Below are 27,001 nucleotides of genomic sequence, written 5' to 3' on the forward strand. Positions count from 1 at the left end.
TTTTACCAAAGTCCTATTCCCTATATAATGTATTCTCTTTACCAGAGTCCTATTCCCTATATAATGTATTCCCCCTTTACCAGTGTCCTATTCCCTATATAATGTATTACTCTTTGGTTACCATTTGGGATGCAAACGTAGATTTAACATATGCACACAATTGTTCTGTGGTTCAGGCCTGTTTTGTCCACTGACAAAGAGAGAGAAAGAGAAAGCTTCAAGCTTCGCCTTAAGACATCCACTGATACACTGCCAGGATGATGCTATCAAAAGCCACGACTCAAAGGAAAGTAATGGAACCTTTCACAACTAACCTGTCTAAACACGATGATATCAGCTTAGTCAAGGAAACTCCTGTTGTGTTCTCTGATTCCCACATTCAGTGGATTAGAGTTTAGATTAGTGAGAGATACACTGACAGTATGTCTTTTAAACATTTGTCTTTGCTTGGTTGTTGTTGGGTTTTTTGGGGTTGGATGTGAAAAGCACTCACACATCACAATATCATTTTTAGAATCATATCATGCGTAGGAAATAGAAGGTAATTTTTTCAGGTGTGTAGGAAATAGAAGGACATTTTTTCAGGTATGTTAAGAAATGTTCACATGTAACTTTTAAAGATGTCTTTTTAAAACATTGTATTGTTTGTGTTTTGTTCACAGGGAACCCACCACTTCTTTGTCTACTTCTCATCTACCTGCTCCTCCAGAAGTGACTATTGGTACCGTCGATTCCTCCCAGGGGTCCCTTCCCAACACGGTCTGCTGACAAACCTCCGCTGTTCCCCTCCTCTCTGCTCCCCCTGTCCCTCTCCCCCTCGCCACGGTCCTAGCCCCCATCCTAGGCAACATGTCCATCACCCTGAAGCAGGTCTTCAACAAGGACAAGACCTTCCGGCCCAAGCGTAAGTTTGAGCCGGGGACGCAGCGTTTCGAGTTGCATAAGAAGGCCCAGGCGTCGCTGAGCTCCGGGGTTGACCTACGGGCGGCGGTAGCTCTGCCCCACGGGGAGGATCTCAACGACTGGGTGGCAGTACACGTGGTGGACTTCTTCAACCGAATCAACCTCATCTACGGGACGGTGTGTGAGTTCTGCACGGAGAAGAGTTGTCCGGTCATGTCCGGAGGTCCTAGGTATGAGTACCGATGGCAGGACGATCACAAGTACAAGAAACCAACGGCTCTACCAGCTCCCAAGTACATGAACTTGCTGATGGACTGATCGAGGTCCAGATCAACAATGAGGATATCTTCCCCACCAGCATGGGTGAGTACTACGCTTATGGGCCTTATTATTAGTATCCCTGAACTTTCCACTAAATTTTTTTCTGAATTCCCGGCTAGAGGATTTCTGCAATCAGCAGGGAATTTTAACTGTAATGGAAATCGTCCAACCTGGAAATGTTTAACCCTACTGTACTGAGCAAGAGGCAGAACCTTCTTGGTCTCTATTACAAATATATCCCCAACCCTTTGACTGTCAGCGTTCCTCTGTAGATCTCTATAAACAAGACAACAGAAATACTGTTCAAATGGAGGTGGATGCTAATTGGATAGAACCTCTAACAACCCTGACCTATAACCTCTGACCTTGCACTTATCCAACCTGCTCTAACTGAGTGTGTTACCATGACAATCACTAAGGAGCCCTGGTTAGGGAATAGGGTGCTATTTCAGCCGCAGACTAAGTAGATTGCTGCTAGAAAACTCTGATCTCACTTGTTAAACCCTGTAGCATCCAACGGACTGTGAAATCCTACTTATGTCAGCTTAGGTCACAAGATCACAAATCCTGAATTGTTGACGTTGATGGTGGTGAGCTCCTCGTCTCCTTGTCTCCTATGACTGATTATAGTTACATATCTACGTGTTGTGTTTGGGCTCCTCGTATCCTATGACTGATTATAGTTACATATCTACGTGTTGTGTTTGGGCTCCTCGTCTCCTATGACTGATTATAGTTACATATCTACGTGTTGTGTTTGGGCTCCTCGTCTCCTATGACTGATTATAGTTACATATCTACGTGTTGTGTTTGGGCTCCTCGTCTCCTATGACTGATTATAGTTACATATCTACGTGTTGTGTTTGGGCCTCGTCTCCTATGACTGATTATAGTTACATATCTACGTGTTGTGTTTGGGCTCCTCGTCTCCTATGACTGATTATAGTTACATATCTACGTGTTGTGTTTGGGCCTCGTCTCCTATGACTGATTATAGTTACATATCTACGTGTTGTGTTTGGGCTCCTCGTCTCCTATGACTGATTATAGTTACATATCTACGTGTTGTGTTTGGGCTCCTCGTCCCTATGACTGATTATAGTTACATATCTACGTGTTGTGTTTGGGCTCCTCGTCTCCTATGACTGATTATAGTTACATATCTACATGTTGTGTTTGGGCTCCTCGTCTCCTATGACTGATTATAGTTACATATCTACGTGTTGTGTTTGGGCTCCTCGTCTCCTATGACTGATTATAGTTACATATCTACATGTTGTATTTGGGCTCTCATGGAAAAATAGAAATAAACTAGGCTGGATTAGATATATAAAAATAAATAAAAATGTATATATATAGTGTGTGTATATAGTGTGTGTATATATATATATATATAGTGTGTGTATATAGTGTGCATATATATATATATATATATATATATTTATATATATATATATATATATATATATAGTGTGTGTGTATATATATATATATATATATATATATATATATATATATATATATATAGTGTGTATATAGTGTGTATATATATATATATATATATATATAGTGTGTGTATATAGTGTATATATATATATATATAGTGTGTATATAGTGTGTATATATAGTGTGTGTGTGTATATAGTGTATATATATATATATAGTGTGTGTGTGTATATAGTGTGTATATATATAGAGTGTGTATATAGTGTATATATATATATATATATATATATATATAGTGTGTGTATATAGTGTGTATATATATATGTATATACAGTGCCTTGCGAAAGTATTCGGCCCCCTTGAACTTTGCGACCTTTTGCCACATTTCCCCAGGCTTCAAACATAAAGATATAATACACTATAATACACTCTTCATGATGCTCTCTGCGCTTTTAACGGACCTCTGAGACTATCACAGTGCAGGTGCATTTATACGGAGACTTGATTACACACAGGTGGATTGTATTTATCATCATTAGTCATTTAGGTCAACATTGGATCATTCAGAGATCCTCACTGAACTTCTGGAGAGAGTTTGCTGCACTGAAAGTAAAAGGGGCTGAATAATTTTGCACGCCCAATTTTTCAGTTTTGATTTGTTAAAAATATTTGAAATATCCAATAAATGTTGTTCCACTTCATGATTGTGTCCCACTTGTTGTTGATTCTTCACAAAAATACAGTTTTATATCTTTATGTTTGAAGCCTGAAATGTGGCAAAAGGTCGCAAAGTTCAAGGGGCCGAATACTTTGCAAGGCACTGTAGTGTATGTATATATATATATATATAGTGTGTGTATATATTGTGTGTATATATACACTGCTCAAAAAAATAAAGGGAACACTAAAATAACACATCCTAGATCTGAATGAATGAAATATTCTTATTAAATACTTTTTTTTTTTACATAGTTGAATGTGCTGACAACAAAATCACACAAAAATTATCAATGGAAATCAAATTTATCAGCCCATGGAGGTCTGGATTTGGAGTCACACTCAAAATTAAAGTGGAAAACCACACTACAGGCTGATCCAACTTTGATGTAATGTCCTTAAAACAAGTCAAAATGAGGCTCAGTAGTGTGTGTGGCCTCCACGTGCCTGTATGACCTCCCTACAATGCCTGGGCATGCTCCTGATGAGGTGGCGGATGGTCTCCTGAGGGATCTCCTCCGGGACCTGGACTAAAGCATCCGCCAACTCCTGGACAGTCTGTGGTGCAAAGTGGCTTTGGTGGATGGAGCAAGACATGATGTCCCAGATGTGCTCAATTGGATTCAGGTCTGGGGAACGGGCAGGCCAGTCCATAGCATCAATGCCTTCCTCTTGCAGGAACTGCTGACACACTCCAGCCACATGAGGTCTAGCATTGTCTTGCATTAGGAGGAACCCAGGGCCAACCACACCAGCATATGGTCTCACAAGGGGTCTGAGGATCTAATCTCGGACCTAATGGCAGTCAGCCTACCTATATATATAGGGTATAGGGCTCTGGTCTAAAGTAGTGCACTATATAGGGAATATGACTCTAATTGAAATAAGTACACTATATAGAGAATAGGGCTCTAATTGAAATAAGTACACTATATATGGAATAGGGTTCCATTTGGAATGTATCCCTGAACTGTTCCCACCACCGTGCCAGAATGAAATCACCTACCCACCTACCTACCCAGCCTTCCAGCCCCATCCCTGTTCTGCAGCCTGTAGAGGCACCTGAGCCACTGGCCACCAGCCATGAGTTCTCTCTCTCTCTCTCTCTCTCTCTCTCTCTCTCTCTCTCTCTCTCTCTCTCTCTCTCTCTCTCTCTGTCCCTCCCTCTCTCTCTCTCTCTCTCTCTCTCTCTGTCCCTCTGTCTCTCTCTCTCTCTCTCCCTCTCTCTCTCTGTCCCTCTGTCTCTCTCTCTCTCTGTCTCTCTCTGTCTCTATGTGTGTCTCTCTCTCACTATCCCCTACCCTCCCCCCCCCTCTCTCTCTCTGTCTCTGTCTCTTTCTCTCATTCTCTCTCTCTCTCTCTCGTTTTATGTCCCTCTGTGCCCTAAGGTACTCATCAATAATTCACCCTGGATCATGCTCAGTCCTGTCATCATGCATGTGTGTTTGCCAGGTGTAGCCTTTGTTTTCACCTCTTAGTGTAGTCAGAGTTAGTGTAGTCAGGGTTAGTGTAGTCAGGGTTAGGGTAGTCAGGGTTAGGGTAGTCAGGGTTAGGGTAGTCAGGGTTAGTGTAGTCAGGAATAGTGTAGTCAGGGTTAGTGTAGTCAGGGTTAGGGTAGTCAGGGTTAGTGTAGTCAGGATTAGTGTAGTCAGGGTAGCCAGGGTTAGTGTAGTCAGGGTAGTCAGGGTTAGGGTAGTCAGGGTTAGTGTAGTCAGGGTTAGGGTAGTCAGGGTTAGTGTAGTCAGGTTTAGTGTAGCCAGGGTTAGTGTAGCCAGGGTTAGTGTAGCCAGGGAGGATAGTGTAGTCAGGGTTAGTGTAGCCAGGGTTAGGGTAGCCAGGGTTAGGGTAGTCAGGATAGCCAGGGTTAGTGTAGCCAGGGTTAGTGTAGCCAGGGTTAGTGTAGTCAGGGTTAGTGTAGCCAGGGTTAGTGTAGTCAGGATTAGTGTAGCCAGGTATAGTGTAGTCAGGGTTAGTGTTAGTGTAGCCAGGGTTAGTGTAGCCAGGGTTAGGGTAGCCAGGGTTAGTGTAGTCAGGATAGCCAGGGTTAGTGTAGCCAGGGTTAGTGTTAGTGTAGTCAGGGTTAGTGTAGCCAGGGTTAGGGTAGCCAGGGTTAGTGTAGTCAGGATAGCCAGGGTTAGTGTAGCCAGGGTTAGTGTAGCCAGGGTTAGTGTAGCAGGGTTAGTGTAGCCAGGGTTAGTGTAGTCAGGATTAGTGTAGCCAGGTATAGTGTAGTCAGGGTTAGTGTAGCCAGGGATGGTGTCAGTGTAGCCAGGGTTAGTCTAGTCAGGGTTAGTGTAGCCAGGGTTAGTGTAGCCAGGGTTAGTGTAGCCAGGGTTAGGGTAGCCAGGGTAGCCAGGGTTAGTGTAGTCAGGGTTAGTGTAGTCAGGGTTAGTGTAGCCAGGGTTAGTTTATCCAGGGTTAGTGTAGCCAGGGTTAGTGTAGCCAGGGTTAGTGTAGCCAGGGTTAGTGTACTCAGGGTTAGTGTTAGTGTAGCCAGGGTTAGTGTTAGTGTAGCCAGGGTCAGTGTTAGTGCAGTCAGGGTTAGTGTTAGTGTAGTCAGGGTTAATGTAGTCAGGGTTAGTGTAGTCAGGGTTAGTGTAGCCAGGGTTAGTGTAGCCAGTGTTAGTGTAGTCAGGGTTAGTGTTAGTGTAGCCAGGGTTAGTGTAGCCAGGGTTAGTGTAGTCAGGGTAGCCAGGGTTAGTATAGCCAGGGTTAGTGTATCAGGGTTAGTGTAGTCAGGGTTAGTGTAGCCAGAGTTAGTGTAGCCAGGGTTAGTGTAGCCAGGGTTAGTGTAGCCAGGGTTAGTGTAGCCAGGGTTAGTGTAGCCAGGGTTAGTGTTAGTGTAGCCAGGGTTAGTGTAGCCAGGGTTAGTGTAGCCAGGGTTAGTGTTAGTGTAGCAAGGGATAGTGTTAGTGTAGCAAGGGTTAGTGTTAGTGTAGCCAGGGTTAGTGTAGCCAGGGTTAGTGTTAGTGTAGCTAGGGTTAGTGTAGCCAGGGTTAGTGTTAGTGTAGCCAGGGTTAGTGTAGTCATGGTTAGTGTAGCCATTGTTAGTGTAGCCAGGGTTAGTGTAGCCAGGGTTAGTGTTAGTGTAGTCAGGGTTAGTGTAGCCAGGGTTAGTGTTAGTGTAGCCAGGGTTAGTGTAGCCAGGGTTAGTGTTAGTGTAGTCAGGGTTAGTGTAGCCAGGGTTAGTGTTAGTGTAGCCAGGGTTAGTGTAGCCAGGGTTAGTGTAGCCAGGGTTAGTGTAGCCAGGGTTAGTGTAGCCACGGTTAGTGTAGCCAGGGTTAGTTGTCACACCCTGACCATAGTTTACTTTGTATATTTCTATGTTTTGGTTGGTCAGGGTGTGAGCTGAGTGGGCATTCTATGTTTCATGTCTAGTTTGTCTTTTTCTATGTCTGGCCTGATATGGTTCTCAATCAGAGGCAGGTGTTAGTCATTGTCTCTGATTGGGAACCATATTTAGGTAGCCTGGGTTTCACTGTGTGTTTGTGGGTGATTGTTCCTGTCTCTGTGTTTTCACCAGATAGGGCTGTTTCGGTTTTCGTTATGTTTCCACGTTTGTTGTTTTTGTAGTTTTTGTATTGATTCGTGTTTTACGTTTGTTGATTAAAAACTTGTTATGGACTAGGTCCCTGTGGCGGGATCAAATCAGCGGAAATTTTAGAGCGCCACCTAATAGTTTTCGATAAAACTCAAACTTTCATTAAAACACACATACAAGGTACTGAATTAAAGCTACACTTGTTGTGAATCTGGCCACCAAGTCAGATTTGTAAAATGCTTTTCGGCGAAAGCATGAGAAGCTATTATCTGATAGCATGCACCCCCTAGAATACCAGACCGTCAACAAAACAACAGATTTCGCGGTAGCCGGCGCTACCCAAAACGCAGAAATAAAATATAAAACATTCATTACCTTTGACGAGCTTCTTTCTTGGCACTCCTATATGTCACATAAACATCACAATTGGGTCTTTTTCCCGATTAAATCCGTCATTGTATACCCAAAATGTGATTTGCTGAAGACCGGTCTGATCCAGAAAAATGCCCCTTTACAAGACGCAACGTCACTTTTTAAAATTACAAAAGTTGCCTATAAACTTTTACAAAACACTTCAAACTACTTATCTAAACCAACTTTAGGTATTAATAAAAATTAATAATCTATCAAATTGATCACAGGGCGATCTGTATTCGATAGCAGCAAGTCTTGAAATCATACTCCATGTTTTCACTTTCATAACATCCTGTGGTGTACTCGATGAAAGGAAGTGCTTACACGTCACAAAACCAAGGATAAAGCAGCCCCAAAATGACAGCATTGGCGACATCGTGTGGAAGCTGTAGGCGTTTACAGGGGATCTCCATGTATTTTCCTCAGCCTTAGACAATACATTGACTGGCGGATGAATATTTTTTTTGTATTTTTGGTGAACAGTTTTTCGAAGGATTTTGACTCCTAAACACGTTCTGTTATAGCCACAGACACGATTTAACCAGTTTTAGAGACTTCAGAGTGTTTTCTATACACACACACGTATCATATGCATATACTATATTCCTGGCATGAATAGCAGGACGCTGAAATGTTGCGCGATTTTTAACAAAAAGCTGCGAAAATTCGCAGCCTCCTTAACAACATGGATCGCAATCTACACGCCGCATTTTGGTCCGACTCTCCTTCACCAAAAGAGAACCGTTACATTAGTGTTAGGATATTCACAGTCTATTGTCCATTGCTCGTGTTTCTTGGCCCAAGCAAGTCTCTTCTTATTAGTAGTGGTTTCTTTGCAGCAATTCGACCATGAAGGCCTGATGTTGAGATGTGTCTGTTACTTGAACACTGTGAACCATTTATTTGGGCTGCAATTTCTGAGGCTGGTAACTCTAATCAACCTATCCTTGGGTTGGCAGGTAGCCTAGTGGTTAGAGTGCTGGGCCAGTAACCAAAAGGTTGCTGGATCTAATCCCTGAGCTGACAAGGTCATTATTTGTCGTTCTCCCCTGAACAAGGCAGTTAACCCACTGTTCCCTGGTAGGCCTTAATTGTAAATAAGAATTTGTTCATAACTGACATGCCTAGTTAAATGAAAAATGTAATCCTCTGCAGCAGAGGTAACTCTGGGTCTTCCTTTCCTGTGGCGGTCCTCATGAGAGCCGGTTTCATAGCATCCCGGAGTCGCTCGCCTGTTGATGTTGAGACTGGTGTTTTGCCTCTTCACTGTTGACGTTGAGACTGGTGTTTTGCGGATACTATTTAATGAAGCTGCCAGTTGAGGACTTGTGAGGCGTCTGTTTCTCAAACTAGACACTCTAAGGTAACTATCCTCTTGCACAGTTGTGCACCGGGGCCTCCCACTCCTCTTTATATTCTGGTTAGAGCCAGTTTGCGCTGTTCTGTGAAGGGAGTAGTACACAGCGTTGTACGAGATCTTCAGTTTCTTGGCAATTTGGCGCATGGAAAAGCCTTCATTTCTCAGAACAAGAACAGACTGATGAGTTTCAGAAGAAAGGTCTTTGTTTCTGGCCATTTTGAGCCTGTAATCGAACCCATAAATGCTGATGCTCCAGATACTCAACTAGTCTAAAGGCCAGTTGTATTTCTTCATTAAATCGGAACAACAGTTTTCAGCTGTGCTAACATAATTGCAAAAGGGTTTTCTAATGATCAATTAGCCTTTTAAAATGATTGACTTGGATTAGCTAACACATTGGAACACAATGTGTTGGAACACAGTAGTGATGGTTGCTGATTATGGGCCTCTGTACGACTACGTAGATATTCCATTAAAAATCTGTCGTTTCCAGCTTCAATAGTCATTTACAACATTAACAATGTCTACACTGTATTTCTAATCAATTTGATGTTATTTTAATGGGCAAAAAAAATGTTTTCTTTCAAAAACAAGGACATTTCTAAGTGACCCTCTAAACGGGAGTGTATCATTGTCATTATGGGGCATTGTGTGTAGATTGATGAGAGACAAAAAAATAACACTTCCATTTTAGAACAAGCCTGTAACGTAACAAAATGTGTCAAAAGTCAAGGGGTCTGAATACTTTCTGGAGGCACTGTATTTGGTATTATCAAAGATAAATATGTAGGTCTACTGATTTGATCAGGAGTCGTCGACTGCTGCTTTCTGTGTATCAATGCCCATGTTTAAACACCTGCTTCATTCATCAATCATACCTGGTTTGCAGATAGCTGACCAAATGCCTCTTAAAAGGCAGCTTGACGCTGTGGGAGTCAGCAGACTCTTAAAGGGAAGCTTGACGCTGTGGAAGTCAGCAGACTCTTCAAGGGTTCTTACAGGGAAGCTTGACGCTGTGGGAGTCAGCAGACTCTTCAAGGGTTCTTAAAGGGAAGCTTGACGCTGTGGAAGTCAGCAGACTCTTCAAGGGTTCTTAAAGGGAAGCTTGACGCTGTGGGAGTCAGCAGACTCTTCAAGGGTTCTTAAAGGGAAGCTTGACGCTGTGGGAGTCAGCAGACTCTTCAAGGGTTCTGAAAGGGAAGCTTGTAGCCTGTGGAAGTCAGCAGACTCTTAAAGGGAAGCTTGACGCTGTGGAAGTCAGCAGACTCTAAAAGGGAAGCTTGTAGCCTGTGGAAGTCAGCAGACTCTTAAAGGGAAGCTTGACGCTGTGGGAGTCAGCAGACTCTTCAAGGGTTCTTAAAGGTTCAGTGTAGTCAAAATTCAGTTTTACAACAGCTGATGAAACTAAAGCTTGTAAAAGTGAGAGAAAAAAAAAGGTATTTGACAAAAACAAATCAAGTAACCAGGCTGGTTACTTTTTCTATTTGGCTGGCTACTCCATGTGCTTGTGGAAAACAGTGCAGGGCTCTCTGGGATGTCCTTTAACAGTTGCACATCTATTCAGCTTCTCTGTTGTACAACTGAATGGTTGAATTCTTACAGTTTAAATGTCAACCTAATACCTCAGGCAATAATGGACTAATCTGTTCCTGGATTGTGAGATTACACTCAGTATGATCCTGTTACCTCAGACCCAGCGGAGCCGAGCCAGTAGACTGTGGCTGCACCTATTCCACATACAGTTGAAGTGGGAAGTTTACATACACCTTAGCCAAATACATTTAAACTCAGTTTTTCACAATTCCTGACATTTAATCCTAGTAAAAAAATCCCTGTTTTAGGTCAGTTAGAATAATAGTAGAGATAATGATTTATTTCAGCTTTTATTTCTTTCATCACATTCCCACTGGGTCAGAAGTTTACATACACTCAATTAGTATTTGGTAGCATTGCCTTCAAATTGTTTAACTTGGGTCAAATGTTTTGAGTAGCCTTCCACAAGCTTCCCACAATAAATTGGGTGAATTTTGGCCCATTCCTCCTGACAGAGCTGGTGTAACTGAGTCAGGTTTGTAGGCCTCCTTGCTCGCACACACTTTTTCAGTTTTGCCCACACATTTTCTATAGGATTGAGGTCAAGGCTTTCTGATGGCCACTCCAATACCTTGACTTTGTTGTCCTTATTAAACCATTTCGCCACAACTTTGGAAGTATGCTTGGGATCATTGTCCATTTTGAAGACCCATTTGCGACCAAGCTTTAACTTCCTGACTGATGTCTTGAGATGTTGCTTCAATGGACAGTGAAGGAAAAAGTATTTGATCCCCTGCTGATTTTGTACATTTGCCCACTGACAAAGAAATGATCAGTCTATAATTTTAATGGTAGGTTTATTTGAACAGTCAGAGACAGAATAACAACAAAATCCACAAAACACATGTCAGAAATGTTATAAATTGATTTGCATTTTAATGAGGGAAATAAGTATTTGACCCCCTCTCAATCAGAAAGATTTGTGGCTCCCAGGTGTCTTTAATACAGGTAACGAGCTGAGATTAGGAACGCACTCTTAAAGGGAGTATAAAAGACACCTGTCCACAGAAGTAATCAATCAATCAGATTCCTCTGAGCAGTGTCTTATCATCATCCTAAAACCTACTCTGAGCAGTGTCTTAACATCCCAAAACCTACTCGGAGCAGTGTCTTATCATCATCCTAAAACCTACTCGGAGTAGTGTCTTATCATCATCCTAAACCCTACTCTGAGCAGTGTCTTAATATCCTAAAACCTACTCTGAGCAGTGTCTTATCAACATCCTAAAACCTACTCTGAGCAGTGTCTTATCATCATCCTAAAACCTACTCTGAGCAGTGTCTTATCAACATCCTAAAACCTACTCTGAGCAGTGTTGTATCATCATCCTAAAACCTATTCTGAGCAGTGTCTTAACATCATCCTAAAACCTACTCTGAGCAGTGTCTTAACATCCTAAAACCTACTCTGAGCAGTGTCTTATCATCATCCTAAAACCTACTCTGAGCAGTGTCTTATGATCCTAAAACCTACTCTGAGCAGTGTCTTATCATCATCCTAAAACCTAGTCTGAGCAGTGTCTTAAGATCCTAAAACCTACTCTGAGCCGTGTCTTAACATCAGCCTAAAACCTACTCTGAGCAGTGTCTTATCATCATCCTAAAACCTACTCTGAGCAGTGTCTTAACATCATCCTAAAACCTACTCTGAGCAGTGTCTTAACATCATCCTAAAACCTACTCTGAGCAGTGTCTTAACATCATCCTAAAACCTCTCTGAGCAGTGTCTTATCATCCTAAAACCTACTCTGAGCCGTGTCTTATCATCATCCTAAAACCTACTCTGAGCAGTGTCTTAACATCCTAAAACCTACTCGGAGTAGTGTCTTATCATCATCCTAAAACCTACTCTGAGCAGTGTCTTAACATCATCCTAAAACCTACTCTGAACAGTGTCTTATCATCATCCTAAAACCTACTCTGAGCAGTGTCTTAACATCATCCTAAAACCTACTCTGACCAGTGTCTTAACATCGAAAAACCTCTCTGAGCAGTGTCTTAAGATCATAAAACCTACTCTGAGCAGTGCCTTATCATCCTAAATCCTACTCTGAGCAGTGTCTTAACATCATCCTAAAACCTACTCTGAGCAGTGTCTTAACATCCTAAAACCTACTCGGAGTAGAGTCTTATCATCATCCTAAAACCTACTCTGAGCAGTGTCTTAACATCCTAAAACCTACTCAGAGTAGTGTCTTATCATCATCCTAAAGCCTACTCTGAGCCGTGTCTTAACATCAGCCTAAAACCTACTCTGAGCAGTGTCTTATCATCATCCTAAAACCTACTCTGAGCAGTGTCTTAACATCCTAAAACCTACTCTGAGCAGTGTCTTATCATCATCCTAAAACCTACTCTGAGCAGTGTCTTAAGATCCTAAAATCCACTCTGAGCAGTGTCTTATCATCATCCTAAAACCTACTCTGAGCAGTGTCTTAACATCCTAAAACCTACTCGGAGTAGTGTCTTATCATCATCCTAAAACCTACTCGGAGTAGTGTCTTATCATCATCCTAAACCCTACTCTGAGCAGTGTCTTAATATCCTAAAACCTACTCTGAGCAGTGTCTTATCAACATTCTAAAACCTACTCTGAGCAGTGTCTTATCATCATCCTAAAACCTACTCTGAGCAGTGTCTTATCAACATCCTAAAACCTACTCTGAGCAGTGTTGTATCATCATCCTAAAACCTACTCTGAGCAGTGTCTTATCATCATCCTAAAACCTATTCTGAGCAGTGTCTTAACATCATCCTAAAACCTACTCTGAGCAGTGTCTTAATTAATTAACATCCTAAAACCTACTCTGAGCAGTGTCTTAACATCCTAAAACCTACTCGGAGCAGTGTCTTATCATCATCCTAAAACCTACTCTGAGCAGTGTCTTATCATCATCCTAAAACCTACTCTGAGCAGTGTCTTATCATCATCCTAAAACCTACTCTGAGCAGTGTCTTAACATCATCCTAAAACCTACTCTGAGCAGTGTCTTAACATCATCCTAAAACCTACTCTGAGCAGTGTCTTATCATCATCCTAAAACCTACTCTGAGCAGTGTCTTAACATCCTAAAACCTACTCTGAGCAGTGTCTTATCATCATCCTAAAACCTACTCTGAGCAGTGTCTTAAGATCCTAAAATCCACTCTGAGCAGTGTCTTATCATCATCCTAAAACCTACTCTGAGCAGTGTCTTAACATACTAAAACCTACTCGGAGTAGTGTCTTATCATCATCCTAAAACCTACTCGGAGTAGTGTCTTATCATCATCCTAAACCCTACTCTGAGCAGTGTCTTAATATCCTAAAACCTACTCTGAGCAGTGTCTAATCAACATTCTAAAACCTACTCTGAGCAGTGTCTTATCATCATCCTAAAACCTACTCTGAGCAGTGTCTTATCAACATCCTAAAACCTACTCTGAGCAGTGTTGTATCATCATCCTAAAACCTACTCTGAGCAGTGTCTTATCATCATCCTAAAACCTATTCTGAGCAGTGTCTTAACATCATCCTAAAACCTACTCTGAGCAGTGTCTTAACATCCTAAAACCTACTCTGAGCAGTGTCTTATCATCATCCTAAAACCTACTCTGAGCAGTGTCTTATGATCCTAAAACCTACTCTGAGCAGTGTCTTATCATCATCCTAAAACCTAGTCTGAGCAGTGTCTTAAGATCCTAAAACCTACTCTGAGCCGTGTCTTAACATCAGCCTAAAACCTACTCTGAGCAGTGTCTTATCATCATCCTAAAACCTACTCTGAGCAGTGTCTTAACATCATCCTAAAACCTACTCTGAGCAGTGTCTTAACATCATCCTAAAACCTACTCTGAGCAGTGTCTTAACATCATCCTAAAACCTCTCTGAGCAGTGTCTTATCATCCTAAAACCTACTCTGAGCCGTGTCTTATCATCATCCTAAAACCTACTCTGAGCAGTGTCTTAACATCCTAAAACCTACTCGGAGTAGTGTCTTATCATCATCCTAAAACCTACTCTGAGCAGTGTCTTAACATCATCCTAAAACCTACTCTGAACAGTGTCTTACCATCATCCTAAAACCTACTCTGAGCAGTGTCTTAACATCATCCTAAAACCTACTCTGACCAGTGTCTTAACATCGAAAAACCTCTCTGAGCAGTGTCTTAAGATCATAAAACCTACTCTGAGCAGTGCCTTATCATCCTAAATCCTACTCTGAGCAGTGTCTTAACATCATCCTAAAACCTACTCTGAGCAGTGTCTTAACATCCTAAAACCTACTCGGAGTAGAGTCTTATCATCATCCTAAAACCTACTCTGAGCAGTGTCTTAACATCCTAAAACCTACTCAGAGTAGTGTCTTATCATCATCCTAAAGCCTACTCTGAGCCGTGTCTTAACATCAGCCTAAAACCTACTCTGAGCAGTGTCTTATCATCATCCTAAAACCTACTCTGAGCAGTGTCTTAACATCCTAAAACCTACTCTGAGCAGTGTCTTATCATCATCCTAAAACCTACTCTGAGCAGTGTCTTAAGATCCTAAAATCCACTCTGAGCAGTGTCTTATCATCATCCTAAAACCTACTCTGAGCAGTGTCTTAACATCCTAAAACCTACTCGGAGTAGTGTCTTATCATCATCCTAAAACCTACTCGGAGTAGTGTCTTATCATCATCCTAAACCCTACTCTGAGCAGTGTCTTAATATCCTAAAACCTACTCTGAGCAGTGTCTTATCAACATTCTAAAACCTACTCTGAGCAGTGTCTTATCATCATCCTAAAACCTACTCTGAGCAGTGTCTTATCAACATCCTAAAACCTACTCTGAGCAGTGTTGTATCATCATCCTAAAACCTACTCTGAGCAGTGTCTTATCATCATCCTAAAACCTATTCTGAGCAGTGTCTTAACATCATCCTAAAACCTACTCTGAGCAGTGTCTTAATTAATTAACATCCTAAAACCTACTCTGAGCAGTGTCTTAACATCCTAAAACCTACTCGGAGCAGTGTCTTATCATCATCCTAAAACCTACTCTGAGCAGTGTCTTATCATCATCCTAAAACCTACTCTGAGCAGTGTCTTATCATCATCCTAAAACCTACTCTGAGCAGTGTCTTAACATCATCCTAAAACCTACTCTGAGCAGTGTCTTAACATCCTAAAACCTACTCTGAGCAGTGTCTTATCATCATCCTAAAACCTACTCTGAGCAGTGTCTTAACATCCTAAAACCTACTCTGAGCAGTGTCTTATCATCATCCTAAAACCTACTCTGAGCAGTGTCTTAAGATCCTAAAATCCACTCTGAGCAGTGTCTTATCATCATCCTAAAACCTACTCTGAGCAGTCTCTTAACATCCTAAAACCTACTCGGAGTAGTGTCTCATCATCATCCTAAAACCTACTCGGAGTAGTGTCTTATCATCATCCTAAACCCTACTCTGAGCAGTGTCTTAATATCCTAAAACCTACTCTGAGCAGTGTCTTATCAACATCCTAAAACCTACTCTGAGCAGTGTCTTATCAACATCCTAAAACCTACTCTGAGCAGTGTCTTAACATCCTAAAACCTACTCTGAGCAGTGTCTTATCATCATCCTAAAACCTACTCTGAGCAGTCTCTTAACATCCTAAAACCTACTCGGAGTAGTGTCTTATCATCATCCTAAAACCTACTCGGAGTAGTGTCTTATCATCATCCTAAACCCTACTCTGAGCAGTGTCTTAATATCCTAAAACCTACTCTGAGCAGTGTCTTATCAACATTCTAAAACCTACTCTGAGCAGTGTCTTATCATCATCCTAAAACCTACTCTGAGCAGTGTCTTATCATCATCCTAAAACCTATTCTGAGCAGTGTCTTAACATCATCCTAAAACCTACTCTGAGCAGTGTCTTAACATCCTAAAACCTACTCTGAGCAGTGTCTTATCATCATCCTAAAACCTACTCTGAGCAGTGTATTAAGATCCTAAAACCTACTCTGAGCAGTGTCTTATCATCATCCTAAAACCTAGTCTGAGCAGTGTCTTAAGATCCTAAAACCTACTCGGAGTAGTGTCTTATCATCATCCTAAAACCTACTCTGAGCCGTGTCTTAACATCAGCCTAAAATCTACTCTGAGCAGTGTCTTATCATCATCCTAAAACCTACTCTGAGCAGTGTCTTATCATCATCCTAAAACCTACTCTGAGCAGTGTCTTAAGATCCTAAAACCTACTCTGAGCAGTGTCTTATCATCATCCTAAAACCTAGTCTGAGCAGTGTCTTAAGATCCTAAAACCTACTCGGAGTAGTGTCTTATCATCATCCTAAAACCTACTCTGAGCCGTGTCTTAACATCAGCCTAAAATCTACTCTGAGCAGTGTCTTATCATCATCCTAAAACCTACTCTGAGCAGTGTCTTAACATCATCCTAAAACCTACTCTGAGCGGTGTCTTAACATCATCCTAAAACCTACTCGGAGTAGTGTCTTATCATCATCCTAAAACCTACTCTGAGCAGTGTCTTATCATCATCCTAAAACCTACTCTGAGCAGTGTCTTAACATCATCCTAAAACCTACTCTGAGCAGTGTCTTATCATCATCCTAAAATCTACTCTGAGCAGTGTCTTATCATCCTAAAACCTACTCGGAGCTGTGTCTTATCATAATCCTAAAACCTACTCTGAGCAGTGTCTTAATTAATTAACATCCTAAAACCTACTCTGAGCAGTGTCTTAACATCCTAAAACCTACTCGGAGCAGTGTCTTATCATCATCCTAAAACCTACTCTGAGCAGTGTCTTATCATCATCCTAAAACCTACTCTGAGCAGTGTCTTATCATCATCCTAAAACCTACTCTGAGCAGTGTCTTAACATCATCCTAAAACCTACTCTGAGAAGTGTCTTAACATCATCCTAAAACCTACTCTGAGCAGTGTCTTATCATCATCCTAAAACCTACTCTGAGCAGTGTCTTAACATCCTAAAACCTACTCTGAGCAGTGTCTTATCATCATCCTAAAACCTACTCTGAGCAGTGTCTTAAGATCCTAAAATCCACTCTGAGCAGTGTCTTATCATCATCCTAAAACCTACTCGGAGTAGTGTCTTATCATCATCCTAAACCCTACTCTGAGCAGTGTCTTAATATCCTAAAACCTACTCTGAGCAGTGTCTTATCAACATTCTAAAACCTACTCTGAGCAGTGTCTTATCATCATCCTAAAACCTACTCTGAGCAGTGTCTTATCAACATCCTAAAACCTACTCTGAGCAGTGTTGTATCATCATCCTAAAACCTACTCTGAGCAGTGTCTTATCATCATCCTAAAACCTATTCTGAGCAGTGTCTTAACATCATCCTAAAACCTACTCTGAGCAGTGTCTTAACATCCTAAAACCTACTCTGAGCAGTGTCTTATCATCATCCTAAAACCTACTCTGAGCAGTGTCTTAAGATCCTAAAACCTACTCTGAGCAGTGTCTTATCATCATCCTAAAACCTAGTCTGAGCAGTGTCTTAAGATCCTAAAACCTACTCGGAGTAGTGTCTTATCATCAGCCTAAAATCTACTCTGAGCAGTGTCTTATCATCAGCCTAAAACCTACTCTGAGCAGTGTCTTATCATCATCCTAAAACCTACTCTGAGCAGTGTCTTAACATCATCCTAAAACCTACTCGGAGTAGTGTCTTATCATCATCCTAAAACCTACTCTGAGCCGTGTCTTAACATCAGCCTAAAATCTTCTCTGAGCAGTGTCTTATCATCATCCTAAAACCTACTCTGAGCAGTGTCTTATCATCATCCTAAAACCTACTCTGAGCAGTGTCTTAACATCCTAAAACCTACTCGGAGTAGTGTCTTATCATCATCCTAAAACCTACTCTGAGCAGTGTCTTAACATCATCCTAAAACCTACTCTGAACAGTGTCTTATCATCATCCTAAAACCTACTCTGAGCAGTGTCTTAACATCCTAAAACCTCTCTGAGCAGTGTCTTAAGATCATAAAACCTACTCTGAACAGTGTCTTATCATCCTAAAACCTACTCTGAGCAGTGTCTTAACATCATCCTAAAACCTACTCTGAGCAGTGTCTTAACATCCTAAAACCTACTCTGAGCAGTGTCTTATCATCATCCTAAAACCTACTCTGAGCAGTGTCTTAACATCCTAAAACCTACTCGGAGTAGTGTCTTATCATCATCCTAAAACCTACTCTGAGCCGTGTCTTAACATCAGCCTAAAATCTACTCTGAGCAGTGTCTTATCATCATCCTAAAACCTACTCTGAGCAGTGTCTTAACATCCTAAAACCTACTCTGAGCAGTGTCTTATCATCATCCTAAAACCTACTCTGAGCAGTGTCTTAAGATCCTAAAATCCACTCTGAGCAGTGTCTTATCATCATCCTAAAACCTACTCTGAGCAGTGTCTTAACATCCTAAAACCTACTCGGAGTAGTGTCTTATCATCATCCTAAAACCTACTCGGAGTAGTGTCTTATCATCATCCTAAACCCTACTCTGAGCAGTGTCTTAATATCCTAAAACCTACTCTGAGCAGTGTCTTATCAACATCCTAAAACCTACTCTGAGCAGTGTCTTATCAACATCCTAAAACCTACTCTGAGCAGTGTCTTATCAACATCCTAAAACCTACTCTGGGCAGTGTTGTATCATCATCCTAAAACCTACTCTGAGCAGTGTCTTATCATCATCCTAAAACCTATTCTGAGCAGTGTCTTAACATCATCCTAAAACCTACTCTGAGCAGTGTCTTAACATCCTAAAACCTACTCTGAGCAGTGTCTTATCATCATCCTAAAACCTACTCTGAGCAGTGTCTTAAGATCCTAAAACCTACTCTGAGCAGTGTCTTATCATCATCCTAAAACCTAGTCTGAGCAGTGTCTTAAGATCCTAAAACCTACTCGGAGTAGTGTCTTATCATCATCCTAAAACCTACTCTGAGCCGTGTCTTAACATCGGCCTAAAATCTACTCTGAGCAGTGTCTTATCATCATCCTAAAACCTACTCTGAGCAGTGTCTTAACATCATCCTAAAACCTACTCTGAGCAGTGTCTTAACATCATCCTAAAACCTACTCGGAGTAGTGTCTTATCATCATCCTAAAACCTACTCTGAGCCGTGTCTTAACATCAGCCTAAAATCTACTCTGAGCAGTGTCTTATCATCATCCTAAAACCTACTCTGAGCAGTGTCTTATCATCATCCTAAAACCTACTCTGAGCAGTGTCTTAACATCCTAAAACCTACTCGGAGTAGTGTCTTATCATCATCCTAAAACCTACTCTGAGCAGTGTCTTAACATCATCCTAAAACCTACTCTGAACAGTGTCTTATCATCATCCTAAAACCTACTCTGAGCAGTGTCTTAACATCCTAAAACCTACTCAGAGTAGTGTCTTATCATCATCCTAAAACCTACTCTGAGCAGTGTCTTAACATCATCCTAAATCCTACTCTGACCAGTGTCTTAACATCCTAAAACCTCTCTGAGCAGTGTCTTAAGATCATAAAACCTACTCTGAGCAGTGTCTTATCATCCTAAAACCTACTCTGAGCAGTGTCTTAACATCATCCTAAAACCTACTCTGAGCAGTGTCTTAACATCCTAAAACCTACTCTGAGCAGTGTCTTATCATCATCCTAAAACCTACTCTGAGCAGTGTCTTAACATCATCCTAAAACCTACTCTGAGCAGTGTCTTAACATCATCCTAAAACCTACTCTGAGCAGTGTCTTAACATCATCCTAAAACCTACTCTGAGCCGTGTCTTAACATCATCCTAAAACCTACTCTGACCAGTGTCTTAACATCCTAAAACCTCTCTGAGCAGTGTCTTAAGATCATAAAACCTACTCTGAGCAGTGTCTTATCATCCTAAAACCTACTCTGAGCAGTGTCTTAACATCATCCTAAAATCTACTCTGAGCAGTGTCTTAACATCCTAAAACCTACTCGGAGTAGTGTCTTATCTTCATCCTAAAACCTATTCTGAGCAGTGTCTTAACATCATCCTAAAACCTACTCTGAGCAGTGTCTTATCATCATCCTAAAACCTACTCTGAGCAGTGTCTTATTATCCTAAAACCTACTCTGAGCAGTGTCTTAACATCATCCTAAAACCTACTCTGAGCAGTGTCTTATCATCATCCTAAAACCTACTCTGAGCAGTGTCTTATCTTCATCCTAAAACCTATTCTGAGTAGTGTCTTAACATCATCCTAAAACCTACTCTGAGCAGTGTCTTATCATCATCCTAAAACCTACTCTGAGCAGTGTCTTATTATCCTAAAACCTACTCTGAGCAGTGTCTTATCATCATCCTAAAACCTACTCTGACCAGTGTCTTAACATTCTAAAACCTACTCTGAGCAGTGTCTTAAGATCCTAAAACCTACTCTGAGCAGTGTCTTATCATCCTAAAACCTACTCTGAGCAGTGTCTTAACATCCTAAAACCTACTCGGAGCAGTGTCTTATCATCATCCTAAAACCTACTCTGAGCAGTGTCTTAACATCATCCTAAAACCTACTCTGAGCAGTGTCTTAACATCATCCTAAAACCTACTCTGACCAGTGTCTTAACATCCTAAAACCTCTCTGAGCAGTGTCTTAAGATCATAAAACCTACTCTGAGCAGTGTCTTATCATCCTAAAACCTACTCTGAGCAGTGTCTTAACATCATCCTAAAACCTACTCTGAGCAGTGTCTTAACATCCTAAAACCTACTCTGAGCAGTGTCTTATCATCATCCTAAAACCTACTCTGAGCAGTGTCTTAACATCCTAAAACCTACTCGGAGTAGAGTCTTATCATCATCCAAAAACCTACTCTGAGCAGTGTCTTAACATCCTAAAACCTACTCGGAGTAGTGTCTTATCTTCATCCTAAAACCTATTCTGAGCAGTGTCTTAACATCATCCTAAAACCTACTCTGAGCAGTGTCTTATCATCATCCTAAAACCTACTCTGAGCAGTGTCTTATTATCCTAAAACCTACTCTGAGCAGTGTCTTAACATCATCCTAAAACCTACTCTGAGCGCAATGTCTTATCATCATCCTAAAACCTACTCTGAGCAGTGTCTTATCTTCATCCTAAAACCTATTCTGAGTAGTGTCTTAACATCATCCTAAAACCTACTCTGAGCAGTGTCTTATCATCATCCTAAAACCTACTCTGAGCAGTGTCTTAACATCCTAAAACCTACTCTGAGCAGTGTCTTATCATCATCCTAAAATCTACTCTGAGCAGTGTCTTAACATCCTAAAACCTACTCGGAGTAGTGTCTTATCTTCATCCTAAAACCTATTCTGAGCAGTGTCTTAACACCATCCTAAAACCTACTCTGAGCAGTGTCTTATCATCATCCTAAAACCTACTCTGAGCAGTGTCTTATTATCCTAAAACCTACTCTGAGCAGTGTCTTAACATCATCCTAAAACCTACTCTGAGCAGTGTCTTATCATCATCCTAAAACCTACTCTGAGCAGTGTCTTATCTTCATCCTAAAACCTATTCTGAGTAGTGTCTTAACATCATCCTAAAACCTACTCTGAGCAGTGTCTTATCATCATCCTAAAACCTACTCTGAGCAGTGTCTTATTATCCTAAAACCTACTCTGAGCAGTGTCTTAACATCATCCTAAAACCTACTCTGACCAGTGTCTTAACATTCTAAAACCTACTCTGAGCAGTGTCTTAAGATCCTAAAACCTACTCTGAGCAGTGTCTTATCATCCTAAAACCTACTCTGAGCAGTGTCTTAACATCCTAAAACCTACTCTGAGCAGTGTCTTATCATCATCCTAAAACCTACTCTGAGCAGTGTCTTAACATCATCCTAAAACCTACTCTGAGCAGTGTCTTAACATCATCCTAAAACCTACTCTGACCAGTGTCTTAACATCCTAAAACCTCTCTGAGCAGTGTCTTAAGATCATAAAACCTACTCTGAGCAGTGTCTTATCATCCTAAAACCTACTCTGAGCAGTGTCTTAACATCATCCTAAAACCTACTCTGAGCAGTGTCTTAACATCCTAAAACCTACTCTGAGCAGTGTCTTATCATCATCCTAAAACCTACTCTGAGCAGTGTCTTAACATCCTAAAACCTACTCGGAGTAGAGTCTTATCATCATCCTAAAACCTACTCTGAGCAGTGTCTTAACATCCTAAAACCTACTCGGAGTAGTGTCTTATCTTCATCCTAAAACCTATTCTGAGTAGTGTCTTAACATCATCCTAAAACCTACTCTGAGCAGTGTCTTATCATCATCCTAAAACCTACTCTGAGCAGTGTCTTATTATCCTAAAACCTACTCTGAGCAGTGTCTTAACATCATCCTAAAACCTACTCTGAGCGCAATGTCTTATCATCATCCTAAAACCTACTCTGAGCAGTGTCTTATCTTCATCCTAAAACCTATTCTGAGCAGTGTCTTAACATCATCCTAAAACCTACTCTGAGCAGTGTCTTATCATCATCCTAAAACCTACTCTGAGCAGTGTCTTATTATCCTAAAACCTACTCTGAGCAGTGTCTTATCATCCTAAAACCTACTCTGAGCAGTGTCTTAACATCATCCTAAAACCTACTCTGACCAGTGTCTTAACATTCTAAAACCTACTCTGAGCAGTGTCTTAAGATCCTAAAACCTACTCTGAGCAGTGTCTTATCATCCTAAAACTTACTCTGAGCAGTGTCTTAACATCCTAAAACCTACTCTGAGCAGTGTCTTAAGATCCTAAAACCTACTCTGAGCAGTGTCTTATCATCCTAAAACCTACTCTGAGCAGTGTCTTAACATCCTAAAACCTACTCTGAGCAGTGTCTTATCATCATCCTAAAACCTACTCTGAGCAGTGTCTTAACATCATCCTAAAACCTACTCTGAGCAGTGTCTTATCATCATCCTAAAACCTACTCTGAGCAGTGTCTTAACATCCTAAAACCTACTCTGAGCAGTGTCTTATCATCATCCTAAAACCTACTCTGAGCAGTGTCTTAACATCCTAAAACCTACCCTGAGCAGTGTCTTAAGATCCTAAAACCTACTCTGAATTGTTTTTTTATTGTCTTAAAACCGGTTTTAACAGGATTCCCAGGACCTTTTCTGAGATGATTTGTGGATACGGGCCCAGCTCTCACTCACTACTCACTGGCATAACCCCTAAACCACCTGGTGTGGGTTCATAGCCTGAGGAGTGGTAGGGTGAGAGGGGGAGGATAAGAGGAAGGGAAGAGGAGTGGTGGGATGGCTAGAGGGGGAGGAGAGGTGAGAGGAGGAGGAGGGCTATAGGAGGAGGAGAGGTGAGAGTAGGAGGGCTAGAGGAGGGTTAGAGGTGGAGAGGTGAGAGGAGGATAAGGGCTGGAGGAGGAGGAGAGGTGAGAGGAGGAGGAGGACAGGTGAGAGGAGGAGGAGAGGTGAGAGGAGGAGGTGAGAGGTGAGAGGAGGAGGTGAGAGGTGAGAGGAGGAGGTGAGGGGTGAGAGGAGGAGGTGAGAGGTGAGAGGAGGAGGGAGGTGAGAGGAGGAGGAGAGGTGAGAGGAGGAGGAGGTCTAGAGGAGGAGGAGAGGTGAGAGGAGGAGGAGAGGTGAGAGGGGAGGAGAGGTGAGAGGAGGAGGAGAGGTGAGAGGAGAGGTGAGAGGAGGAGGAGAGGTGAGAGGAGGAGGAGAGGTGAGAGGAGGAGGAGAGGTGAGAGGAGGAGGAGAGGTGAGAGGAGGAGGAGGTCTAGAGGAGGAGGAGAGGTGAGAGGAGGATAAGGGCTGGAGGAGGAGGAGAGGTGAGAGGAGGAGGAGAGGTGAGAGGAGGATAAGGGCTGGAGGAGGAGGAGAGGTGAGAGGAGGAGGAGAGGTGAGAGGAGGATAAGGGCTGGAGGAGGAGGAGAGGTGAGAGGAGGAGGAGGAGAGGTGAGAGGAGGATAAGGGCTGGAGGAGGAGGAGAGGTGAGAGGAGGAGGAGGAGAGGTGAGAGGAGGATAAGGGCTGGAGGAGGAGGAGAGGTGAGAGGAGGAGGAGGAGAGGTGAGAGGAGGATAAGGGCTGGAGGAGGAGGAGAGGTGAGAGGAGGAGGAGAGGTGAGAGGAGGATAAGGGCTGGAGGAGGAGAGGTGAGAGGAGCAGGAGAGGTGAGAGGAGGAGGAGAGGTGAGAGGAGGAGGAGAGGTGAGAGGAGGGCGGTCCAGCCGCAGGGTGCAGGCGTTTCATTTAGCTCTGCTCTTTGATCCTGTCTCCTGAGTTTCCTGCTGCGAAGAAGGTTCATACTCTCCCTCCCCTTCCATCTCTTCTCCTCCTTCCAGTCTCTCTCCCTTCCTGCCCCCTGCCCATCCCCTCTCCTCCCCCTCTCTTTCCTCCATCCAGTCGCTCTGTACTAACTACAGTGGGGCAAAAAAGTATTTAGTCAGCCACCAATTGTGCAAGTTCTCCCACTTAAAAAGATGAGAGAGGCCTGTAATTTTCATCATAGGTACACTTCAACTATGACAGACAAAATGAGAAAAAAAATCCAGAAAATCACATTGTAGGATTTTTAATGAATTTATTTGCAAATGATGGTGGAAAATAAGTATTTGGTCACCTACAAACAAGCAAGATTTCTCGCTCTCACAGACCTGTAACTTTTTTTGTTTGTTGACTAAATACTTTTTTGCCCCACTGTATCTGTCAGGTCCCTCAGTTCAGCAGTGAATTTCAAGCACAGATTCAACCTCAAAGACCAGGGAGAGTTTCCAATGCCTCACCAAGAAGGGCACCGATTGGTAGATGGGTAAAAAAATAAAACTGACATGGAATATCCCTTTGAGCAACATGGTGAAGTTATTAATTACACATTGGATGGTGTATCAATACAACCAGTCACTACAAAAGACAGAGGTGTCCTTCCTAACTCAGTTGCCGGAGAGGAAGGAAACTGCTCAGGGATTTCACCATAAGGCCAATGGTGACTTTAAAACAGTTACAGAGTTTATTGGCTGTGATAGGAGAAAACATTGTAGTTACTCCACAATACTAACCTAAATGACAGAGATAAAAGAAGGAAGCCTGTACAGAATAAAAATATTCCAAAACATGCATCCTGTTTGCAACAAGGCGCTAAATTAAAACTGCCAAAAATGTGTCAAAACAATTAACGTTATGTCCAAACTTTACGTCTGGGGCAAATCCAACACATCACTGAGTACCACTTCATATGTTCAAGCATGTTGGTGGCTGCATCATGTTATGGGTTATGCTTGTCATCGGCAAGGACTAAGGAGTTTGTTAGGATAAAAAGAAACAAAATAGAGCTAAGCACAGGCAAAACAGACACAGTGAGAGAAATCCACCTTTCAACAGGACAGTAACCTCAAACACAAGGCCAAATATACATGGGAGTTGCTTACCAAGACTGACATTGAATGTTCCTGAGTGGCCTAGTTACAGTTTTGACAATGACCTGTTTTCAACCACTGGCCTGCCATTGGCTGGATGTCCTATGGGTGGTGGACCATTCTTGATACACATAGGAAACTGTTGAGTGTGAAAAACCCAGCAGCGTTGCAGTTCATGACTCAAACCGTTGCAGCAGGCACCTACTATCATATCCCGTTCAAAAGCACTTAAATCTTTAGTCTTGCCCGTTCACCCTCTGAATGGCACACATACACAATCCATGTCTCAACTGTCTCAAGGCGTGAAAATCCTTGTTTAACCTGTCTACTCCCCTTCATCTACACTGATTGAAGTGGATTTAACAGCTGACATCAATAAGGGATCATAGCTTTCATCTGGATTCACTTGGTCAGTCTATGTCATGGGAAGAGCAGTTATTCCTAATGTTTTCCATATTGGTAGTTCTCTTGGTAGGTCTCTGCTATGTCAATAGGTCTCTGCTGTGTCGATAGGGTTCTGCTGTGTCGATAGGGTTCTGCTGTGTCGATAGGGTTCTGCTGTGTCGATAGGGTTCTGCTGTGTCGATAGGGTTCTGCTGTGTCGATAGGGTTCTGCTGTGTTGATAGGGTTCTGCTGTGTCAATAGGTCTCTGCTGTGTAGATAGGGTTCTGCTGTGTAGATAGGGTTCTGCTGTGTAGATAGGGTTCTGCTGTGTAGATAGGGTTCTGCTGTGTCGATAGGGTTCTGCTGTGTCGATAGGGTTCTGCTGTGTCAATAGGGTTCTGCTGTGTCGATAGGGTTCTGCTGTGTAGATAGGGTTCTGCTGTGTAGATAGGTCTCTCCTGTGTAGATAGGGTTCTGCTGTGTCAATAGGTCTCTGCTGTGTCAATAGGTCTCTGCTGTGTCAATAGGGTTCTGCTGTGTAGATAGGGTTCTGCTGTGTAGATAGGGTTCTGCTGTGTAGATAGGGTTCTGCTGTGTCGATAGGGTTCTGCTGTGTCGATAGGGTTCTGCTGTGTCGATAGGGTTCTGCTGTGTAGATAGGGTTCTGCTGTGTCGATAGGGTTCTGCTTTTGGGCTAGCCAGTCGTCTAATCCCCCAGTGGGTTGTCAGTGTGATAATGTGTTGCCTCTCAGGTCACCAGTAGTTTTGGGCTAGCCAGTAGTCTAATCCCCAGTGGGTTGTCAGTGTGATAATGTGTTGCCTCTCAGGTCACCGGTAGTTTTGGGCTAGCCAGTAGTCTAATCCCCCAGTGGGTTGTCAGTGTGATAATGTGTTGCCTCTCAGGTCACCAGTAGTTTTGGGCTAGCCAGTAGTCTAATCCC

The 27,001-nt window shown here is 42.2% G+C and overlaps 1 pseudogene; it reads left to right on the forward strand.

Annotated features, from left to right (window-relative positions):
* Positions 1-824: 824 nt before the first annotated feature.
* The window catches only part of LOC121843781, a 30,018-nt pseudogene continuing 3,841 nt past the window's right edge, over positions 825-27,001 (forward strand).

This window comes from Oncorhynchus tshawytscha, unplaced genomic scaffold (genome assembly GCF_018296145.1).
Source record: "Oncorhynchus tshawytscha isolate Ot180627B unplaced genomic scaffold, Otsh_v2.0 Un_contig_112_pilon_pilon, whole genome shotgun sequence".
Taxonomy (NCBI): Eukaryota; Metazoa; Chordata; class Actinopteri; order Salmoniformes; family Salmonidae; genus Oncorhynchus; species Oncorhynchus tshawytscha.